The sequence below is a fragment of the Triticum dicoccoides genome, chromosome 5B, assembly GCF_002162155.2.
Source record: "Triticum dicoccoides isolate Atlit2015 ecotype Zavitan chromosome 5B, WEW_v2.0, whole genome shotgun sequence".
Lineage (NCBI taxonomy): Eukaryota > Viridiplantae > Streptophyta > Magnoliopsida > Poales > Poaceae > Triticum > Triticum dicoccoides.
In genome coordinates this window covers 88402419-88410443 of record NC_041389.1, presented here as the reverse complement: position 1 = coordinate 88410443, position 8025 = coordinate 88402419, and the positions used below count along the sequence as shown (strand labels likewise).

The window sequence follows — 8025 nt, the reverse complement described above, 5'->3', positions numbered from 1 at the left end:
GCTCCAAAGACGATTCTACATTCTCACTACCATTACAACCGTTCCCTAACAATGGATAATGTCCTATACTACTTACTCTCCCGCTCAATCACGGAGACGAGTTTTCCACGGTTTCCACCCCTCCCTCCATACCGCAGCAGCACGAGTTTTTTCCATCCCTTTCAGAACGTGCTCTTCGCACCACAAAGCCGCCCCAAGACGCGCGAGCAATGAGCATCGAGCTTAAACAAATCGCAAACGTCAAAAATAATATAACGGGGTTAATATATATCGCGCACGTGCGATATGTTTGTCACAAGGCGCAAAAAATAATTAAAAAGGGAATGCAACACGAGGACTTCCTAGGAGGTCACCCATCCTAGTACTACTCTCGCCCAAGCACGCTAAACTTCGGAGTTCTGATGGGATCCGGTGCTTTACTGCTGGTATGATCGCATCCGACATGTTTCCTCGTCTTCGTGCCTTATGCTTGCCACTCCCAGGTCCGCTCCAAAGACGATTCTACATTCTCAGTACCATTACAACCATTCCCTAACAATGGATAATGTCCTATACTACTTACTCTCCCGCTCAATCACAGAGACGAGTTTTCCACGGTTTCCACCCCTCCCTCCATACCGCAGCAGCACGAGTTTTTTCCATCCCTTTCAGAACGTGCTCTTCGCACCACAAAGCCACCCCAAGACGCGCGAGCAATGAGCATCGAGCTTAAACATATCGCAAACATCACAAATAATATAACGGGATTAATATATATCGCGCACATGCGATATGTTTGTCACAAGGTGCAAAAAATAATTAAAAAGGGAATGCAACACGAGGACTTCCCAGGAGGTCACCCATCCTAGTACTACTCTCGCCCAAGCAGGCTTAACTTCGGAGTTCTGATGGGATCCGGTGCTTTAGTGCTAGTATGATCGCATCCAACATGTTTCCCCGTCTTCGTCCCTTATGCTTGCGACTCCCAGGTCCGCTCCAAAGACGATTCTACATTCTCACTACCATTACAACCGTTCCCTAACAATGGATAATGTCCTGTACTACTTACTCTCCCGCTCAATCACGGAGACGGGTTTTCCACGGTTTGCACCCCTCCCTCCATACCGCAGCAGCACGAGTTTTTTCCATCCCTTTCAGAACGTGCTCTTCGCGCCACAAAGCCGCCCCAAGACGCGCGAGCAATGAGCATCGAGCTTAAACATATCGCAAACGTCAAAAATAATATAACGGGATTAATATATATCGCGCACGTGCGATATGTTTGTCACAAGGCGCAAAAAATAATTAAAAAGGGAATGCAACACGAGGACTTCCCAGGAGGGAACCCATCCTAGTACTACTCTCGCCCAAGCACGCTTTAACTTCGGAGTTCTGATGGGATCCGGTGCTTTAGTGCTGGTATGATCGCATCCAACATGTTTCCCCGTCTTCGTCCCTTATGCTTGCGACTCCCAGGTCCGCTCCAAAGACGATTCTACATTCTCACTACCAGTACAACCGTTCCCTAACAATGGATAATGTCCTATACTACTTACTCTCCCGCTCAATCACGGAGACGAGTTTTCCACGGTTTCCACCCCTCCCTCCATACCGCAGCAGCACGAGTTTTTTCCATCCCTTTCAGAACGTGCTCTTCGCACCACAAAGCCGCCCCAAGACGCGCGAGCAATGAGCATCGAGCTTAAACATATCGCAAACGTCAAAAATAATATAACGGGATTAATATATATCGCGCACGTGCGATATGTTTGTCACAAGGCGCAAAAAATAATTAAAAAGGGAATGCAACACGAGGACTTCCCAGGAGGTCACCCATCCTAGCACTACTCTCGCCCAAGCACGCTTAACTTCGGAGTTCTGATGGGATCCGGTGCTTTAGTGCTGGTATGATCGCATCCAACATGTTTCCCCGTCTTCGTCCCTTATGCTTGCGACTCCCAGGTCCGCTCCAAAGACGATTCTACATTCTCACTACCATTACAACCGTTCCCTAACAATCGATAATGTCCTATACTACTTACTCTCCTGCTCAATCACGGAGACGAGTTTTCCACGGTTTGCACCCCTCCCTCCATACCGCAGCAGCACGAGTTTTTTCCATCCCTTTCAGAACGTGCTCTTCGCGCCACAAATCCGCCCCAAGATGCCTGAGCAATGAGCATCGAGCTTAAACATATCGCAAACGTCAAAAATAATATAACGGGATTAATATATATCGCGCACGTGCGATATGTTTGTCACAAGGCGCAAAAAAGAATTAAAAAGGGAATGCAACACGAGGACTTCCCACGAGGGAACCCATCCTAGTACTACTCTCGCCCAAGCACGCTTTAACTTCGGAGTTCTGATGGGATCCGGTGCTTTAGTGCTGGTATGATCGCATCCAACATGTTTCCCCGTCTTCGTCCCTTATGCTTGCGACTCCCAGGTCCGCTCCAAAGACGATTCTACATTCTCACTACCATTACAACCGTTCCCTAACAATGGATAATGTCCTATACTACTTACTCTCCCGCTCAATCACGGAGACGAGTTTTCCACGGTTTCCACCCCTCCCTCCATACCGCAGCAGCACGAGTTTTTTCCATCCCTTTCAGAACGTGCTCTTCGCACCACAAAGCCGCCCCAAGACGCGCGAGCAATGAGCATCGAGCTTAAACATATCGCAAACGTCGAAAATAATATAACGGGATTAATATATATCGTGCACGTGCGATATGTTTGTCACAAGGCGCAAAAAATAATTAAAAGGGAAAGCAACACGAGGACTTCCCACGAGGTCACCCATCCTAGTACTACTCTCGCCCAAGCACGCTTAACTTCAGAGTTCTGATGGGATCCGGTGCTTTAGTGCTGGTATGATCGCATCCAACATGTTTCCCCGTCTTCGTCCCTTATGCTTGCGACTCCCAGGTCCGCTCCAAAGACGATTCTACATTCTCACTACCATTACAACCGTTCCCTAACAATCGATAATGTCCTATACTACTTACTCTCCTGCTCAATCACGGAGACGAGTTTTCCACGGTTTGCACCCCTCCCTCCATACCGCAGCAGCACGAGTTTTTTCCATCCCTTTCAGACCGTGCTCTTCGCGCCACAAAGCCGCCCCAAGACGCATGAGCAATGAGCATCGAGCTTAAACATAACGCAAACGTCAAAAATAATATAACGGGATTAATATATATCGCGCACGTGCGATATGTTTGTCACAAGGCGCAAAAAATAATTAAAAAGGGAATGCAACACGAGGACTTCCCAGGAGGGAACCCATCCTAGTACTACTCTCGCCCAAGCACGCTTTAACTTCGGAGTTCTGATGGGATCCGGTGCTTTAGTGCTGGTATGATCGCATCCAACATGTTTCCCCGTCTTCGTCCCTTATGCTTGCGACTCCCAGGTCCGCTCCAAAGACGATTCTACATTCTCACTACCATTACAACCGTTCCCTAACAATGGATAATGTCCTATACTACTTACTCTCCCGCTCAATCACGGAGACGAGTTTTCCACGGTTTCCACCCCTCCCTCCATACCGCAGCAGCACGAGTTTTTTCCATCCCTTTCAGACCGTGCTCTTCGCGCCACAAAGCCGCCCCAAGACGCGTGAGCAATGAGCATCGAGCTTAAACATATCGCAAACGTCAAAAATAATATAACGGGATTAATATATATCGCGCACGTGCGATATTTTTGTCACAAGGCGCAAAAAATAATTAAAAAGGGAATGCAACACGAGGACTTCCCAGGAGGGAACCCATCCTAGTACTACTCTCGCCCAAGCACGCTTTAACTTCGGAGTTCTGATGGGATCCGGTGCTTTAGTGCTGGTATGATCGCATCCAACATGTTTCCCCGTCTTCGTCCCTTATGCTTGCGACTCCCAGGTCCGCTCCAAAGACGATTCTACATTCTCACTACCATTACAACCGTTCCCTAACAATGGATAATGTCCTATACTACTTACTCTCCCGCTCAATCACGGAGACGAGTTTTCCACGGTTTCCACCCCTCCCTCCATACCGCAGCAGCACGAGTTTTTTCCATCCCTTTCAGAACGTGCTCTTCGCACCACAAAGCCGCCCCAAGACGCGCGAGCAATGAGCATCGAGCTTAAACATATCGCAAATGTCAAAAATAATATAACGGGATTAATATATATCGCGCACGTGCGATATGTTTGTCACAAGGCGCAAAAAATAATTGAAAAGGGAAAGCAACACGAGGACTTCCCAGGAGGTCACCCATCCTAGTACTACTCTCGCCCAAGCACGCTTAACTTCGAGGTTCTGATGGGATCCGGTGCTTTAGTGCTGGTATGATCGCATCCAACATGTTTTCCCGTCTTCGTCCCTTATGCTTGCGACTCCCAGGTCCGCTCCAAAGACGATTCTACATTCTCACTACCATTACAACCGTTCCCTAACAATGGATAATGTCCTATACTACTTACTCTCCCGCTCAATCACGGAGACGAGTTTTCCACGGTTTCCACCCCTCCCTCCATACCGCAGCAGCACGAGTTTTTTCCATCCCTTTCAGAACGTGCTCTTCGCACCACAAAGCCGCTCCAAGACGCGCGAGCAATGAGCATCGAGCTTAAACATATCACAAACATCAAAAATAATATAACGGGATTAATATATATCGCGCACGTGCGATATGTTTGTCACAAGGCGCAAAAAATAATTAAAAAGGGAATGCAACACGAGGACTTCCCAGGAGGTCACCCATCCTAGTACTACTCTCGCCCAAGCACGATTAACTTCAGAGTTCTGATGGGATCCGGTGCTTTACTGCTGGTATGATCGCATCCGACATGTTTCCCCGTCTTCGTGCCTTATGCTTGCCACTCCCAGGTCCGCTCCAAAGACGATTCTATATTCTCACTACCATTACAACCGTTCCCTAACAATGGATAATGTCCTATACTACTTACTCTCCCGCTCAATCACGGAGACGAGTTTTCCACGGTTTCCACCCCTCCATCCATACCGCAGCAGCACGAGTTTTTTCCATCCCTTACAGAACGTGCTCATCGCACCACAAAGCCACCCCAAGACGCGCGAGCAATGAGCATCGAGCTTAAACATATCGCAAACGTCAAAAATAATATAACGGGATTAATATATATCGTGCACGTGCGATATGTTTGTCACAAGGCGCAAAAAATAATTAAAAAGGGAATGCAACACGAGGACTTCCCAAGAGGTCACCCATCCTAGTACTACTCTTGCCCAAGCACGCTTAACTTCGGAGTTCTGATGGGATCCGGTGCTTTAGTGCTGGTATGATCGCATCCAACATGTTTCCCCGTCTTCGTCCCTTATGCTTGCGACTTCCAGGTCCGCTCCAAAGACGATTCTACATTCTCACTACCATTACAACCGTTCCCTAACAATGGATAATGTCCTATACTACTTACTCTCCCGCTCAATCACGGAGACGAGTTTTCCACGGTTTGCACCCCTCCCTCCATACCGCAGCAGCACGAGTTTTTTCCATCCCTTTCAGAACGTGCTCTTCGCGCCACAAAGCCGCCCCAAGACGCGCGAGCAATGAGCATCGAGCTTAAACATATCGCAAACGTCAAAAATAATATAACGGGATTAATATATATCGCGCACGTGCGATATGTTTGTCACAAGGCACAAAAAATAATTAAAAAGGGAATGCAACACGAGGACTTCCCAGGAGGTCACCCATCCTAGTACTACTCTCGCCCAAGCATGCTTAACTTCGGAGTTCTGATGGGATCCGGTGCTTTAGTGCTGGTATGATCACATCCAACATGTTTCCCCGTCTTCGTCCCTTATGTTTGCCACTCCCAGGTCCACTCCAAGGCGATTCTACATTCTCACTACCATTACAACCGTTCCCTAACAATGGATAATGTCCTATACTACTTACTCTCCCGCTCAATCACGGAGACGAGTTTTCCACGGTTTCCACCCCTCCCTCCATACCGCAGCAGCACGAGTTTTTTCCATCCCTTTCAGAACATGCTCTTCGCACCACAAAGCCGCCCCAAGACGCGCGAGCAATGACCATCGAGCTTAAACATATCACAAACGTCAAAAATAATATAACGTGATTAATATATATCGCGCACGTGCGATATGTTTGTCACAAGGCGCAAAAAATAATTAAAAAGGGAATGCAACACGAGGACTTCCTAGGAGGGAACCCATCCTAGTACTACTCTCGCCCAAGCACGCTTAACTTCGGAGTTCTGATGGGATCCGGTGCTTTAGTGCTGGTATGATCGCATCCGACATGTTTCCCCGTCTTCGTCCCTTATGCTTGCCACTCCCAGGTCCGCTCCAAAGACGATTCTACATTCTCACTACCATTACAACCGTTCCCTAACAATTGATAATGTCCTATACTACTTACTCTCCCGCTCAATCACGGAGACGAGTTTTCCACGGTTTCCACCCCTCCCTCCATACCGCAGCAACACGAGTTTTTTCCACCCCTTTCAGAACGCGCTCTTCGCCCCACAAAGCCGCCCCAAGACGCGCGAGCAATGAGCATCGAGTTTAAACATATCGCAAACGTCAAAAATAATATAATGGGATTAATATATATCGCGCACGTGCGATATGTTTGTCACAAGGCGCAAAAAATAATTAAAAAGGGAATGCAACATGAGGACTTCCCAGGAGGTCACCCATCCTAGTACTACTCTCGCCCAAGCACGCTTAACTTCGGAGTTCTGATGGGATCCGGTGCTTTAGTGCTGGTATGATCGCATCCAACATGTTTCCCCGTCTTCGTCCCTTATGCTTGCGACTCCCAGGTCCGCTCCAAAGACGATTCTACATTCTCACTACCATTACACCCGTTCCCTAACAATGGATAATGTACTATACTACTTACTCTCCCGCTCAATCACGGAGACGAGTTTTCCACGGTTTCCACCCCTCCCTCCATACCGCAGCAGCACGAGTTTTTTCCATCCCTTTCAGAACATGCTCTTCGCACCACAAAGCAGCCCCAAGACGCGCGAGCAATGAGCATCGAGCTTAAACATATCGCAAACGTCAAAAATAATATAACAGGATTAATATATATCGCGCACGTGCGATATGTTTGTCACAAGGCGCAAAAAATAATTAAAAAGGGAATGCAACACGAGGACTTCCCAGGAGGTCACCCATCCTAGTACTACTCTCGCCCAAGCACGCTCTACTTCGGAGTTCTGATGGGATCCGGTGCTTTAGTGCTGGTATGATCGCATCCGACATGTTTCCCCGTCCTCGTGCCTTATGCTTGCCACTCCCAGGTCCGCTCCAAAGACGATTCTACATTCTCACTACCATTACAACCGTTCCCTAACAATGGATAATGTCCTATACTACTTACTCTCCCGCTCAATCACGGAGACGAGTTTTCCACGGTTTCCACCCCTCCCTCCATACCGCAGCAGCACGAGTTTTTTCCATCCCTTTCAGAACGTGCTCTTCGCGCCACAAAGCCGCCCCAAGACGCGCGAGCAATGAGCATCGAGCTTAAACATATCGCAAACGTCAAAAATTATAACGGGGTTAATATATATCGCGCACGTGCGATATGTTTGTCACAAAGCGCAAAAAATAATTAAAAAGGGAATGCAACACGAGGACTTCCCAGGAGGGAACCCATCCTAGTACTACTCTCGCCCAAGCACGCTTAACTTCGGAGTTCTGATGGGATCCGGTGCTTTAGTGCTGGTATGATCGCATCCGACATGTTTCCCCGTCTTCGTCCCTTATGCTTGCCACTCCCAGGTCCACTCCAAAGACGATTCTACATTCTCACTTCCATTACAACCGTTCCCTAACAATGGATAATGTCCTATACTACTTACTCTCCCGCTCAATCACGGAGACGAATTTTCCACGGTTTCCACCCCTCCCTCCATACCGCAGCAACACGAGTTTCTTCCACCCCTTTAAGAACGCGCTCTTCGCGCCACAAAGCCGCCCCAAGACGCGCGAGCAATGAGCATCGAGCTTAAACATATCGCAAACGTCAAAAATA

The 8025-nt window shown here is 48.1% G+C and overlaps 16 non-coding genes across 16 annotated transcripts; all 16 read right to left on the bottom strand.

The window, feature by feature from the left end:
- Positions 1–320: 320 nt before the first annotated feature.
- LOC119313791 lies at positions 321–439 on the bottom strand. The gene has a single exon (XR_005152055.1). It is a non-coding gene; the product is annotated as a 5S ribosomal RNA (ribosomal RNA).
- A 367-nt stretch (positions 440–806) lies between these two features.
- Positions 807–925, bottom strand: LOC119313620. Its single transcript, XR_005151891.1, has one exon. It is a non-coding gene; the product is annotated as a 5S ribosomal RNA (ribosomal RNA).
- Positions 926–1292: 367 nt separating this feature from the next.
- LOC119313768 lies at positions 1293–1412 on the bottom strand. Its single transcript, XR_005152033.1, has one exon. It is a non-coding gene; the product is annotated as a 5S ribosomal RNA (ribosomal RNA).
- Positions 1413–1779: 367 nt separating this feature from the next.
- On the bottom strand, positions 1780–1898 carry LOC119313478. Its single transcript, XR_005151759.1, has one exon. It is a non-coding gene; the product is annotated as a 5S ribosomal RNA (ribosomal RNA).
- Positions 1899–2265: 367 nt separating this feature from the next.
- On the bottom strand, positions 2266–2385 carry LOC119313797. The gene has a single exon (XR_005152061.1). It is a non-coding gene; the product is annotated as a 5S ribosomal RNA (ribosomal RNA).
- A 366-nt stretch (positions 2386–2751) lies between these two features.
- LOC119313581 lies at positions 2752–2870 on the bottom strand. The gene has a single exon (XR_005151855.1). It is a non-coding gene; the product is annotated as a 5S ribosomal RNA (ribosomal RNA).
- A 367-nt stretch (positions 2871–3237) lies between these two features.
- Positions 3238–3357, bottom strand: LOC119313766. The gene has a single exon (XR_005152031.1). It is a non-coding gene; the product is annotated as a 5S ribosomal RNA (ribosomal RNA).
- Positions 3358–3724: 367 nt separating this feature from the next.
- On the bottom strand, positions 3725–3844 carry LOC119313765. The gene has a single exon (XR_005152030.1). It is a non-coding gene; the product is annotated as a 5S ribosomal RNA (ribosomal RNA).
- A 367-nt stretch (positions 3845–4211) lies between these two features.
- LOC119313773 lies at positions 4212–4330 on the bottom strand. Its single transcript, XR_005152038.1, has one exon. It is a non-coding gene; the product is annotated as a 5S ribosomal RNA (ribosomal RNA).
- Positions 4331–4697: 367 nt separating this feature from the next.
- Positions 4698–4816, bottom strand: LOC119313727. The gene has a single exon (XR_005151992.1). It is a non-coding gene; the product is annotated as a 5S ribosomal RNA (ribosomal RNA).
- A 367-nt stretch (positions 4817–5183) lies between these two features.
- On the bottom strand, positions 5184–5302 carry LOC119313442. The gene has a single exon (XR_005151726.1). It is a non-coding gene; the product is annotated as a 5S ribosomal RNA (ribosomal RNA).
- Positions 5303–5669: 367 nt separating this feature from the next.
- Positions 5670–5788, bottom strand: LOC119313545. Its single transcript, XR_005151820.1, has one exon. It is a non-coding gene; the product is annotated as a 5S ribosomal RNA (ribosomal RNA).
- Positions 5789–6154: 366 nt separating this feature from the next.
- Positions 6155–6273, bottom strand: LOC119313614. Its single transcript, XR_005151886.1, has one exon. It is a non-coding gene; the product is annotated as a 5S ribosomal RNA (ribosomal RNA).
- Positions 6274–6640: 367 nt separating this feature from the next.
- On the bottom strand, positions 6641–6759 carry LOC119313536. The gene has a single exon (XR_005151811.1). It is a non-coding gene; the product is annotated as a 5S ribosomal RNA (ribosomal RNA).
- A 367-nt stretch (positions 6760–7126) lies between these two features.
- Positions 7127–7245, bottom strand: LOC119313606. Its single transcript, XR_005151878.1, has one exon. It is a non-coding gene; the product is annotated as a 5S ribosomal RNA (ribosomal RNA).
- A 365-nt stretch (positions 7246–7610) lies between these two features.
- Positions 7611–7729, bottom strand: LOC119313535. The gene has a single exon (XR_005151810.1). It is a non-coding gene; the product is annotated as a 5S ribosomal RNA (ribosomal RNA).
- Positions 7730–8025: the final 296 nt, after the last annotated feature.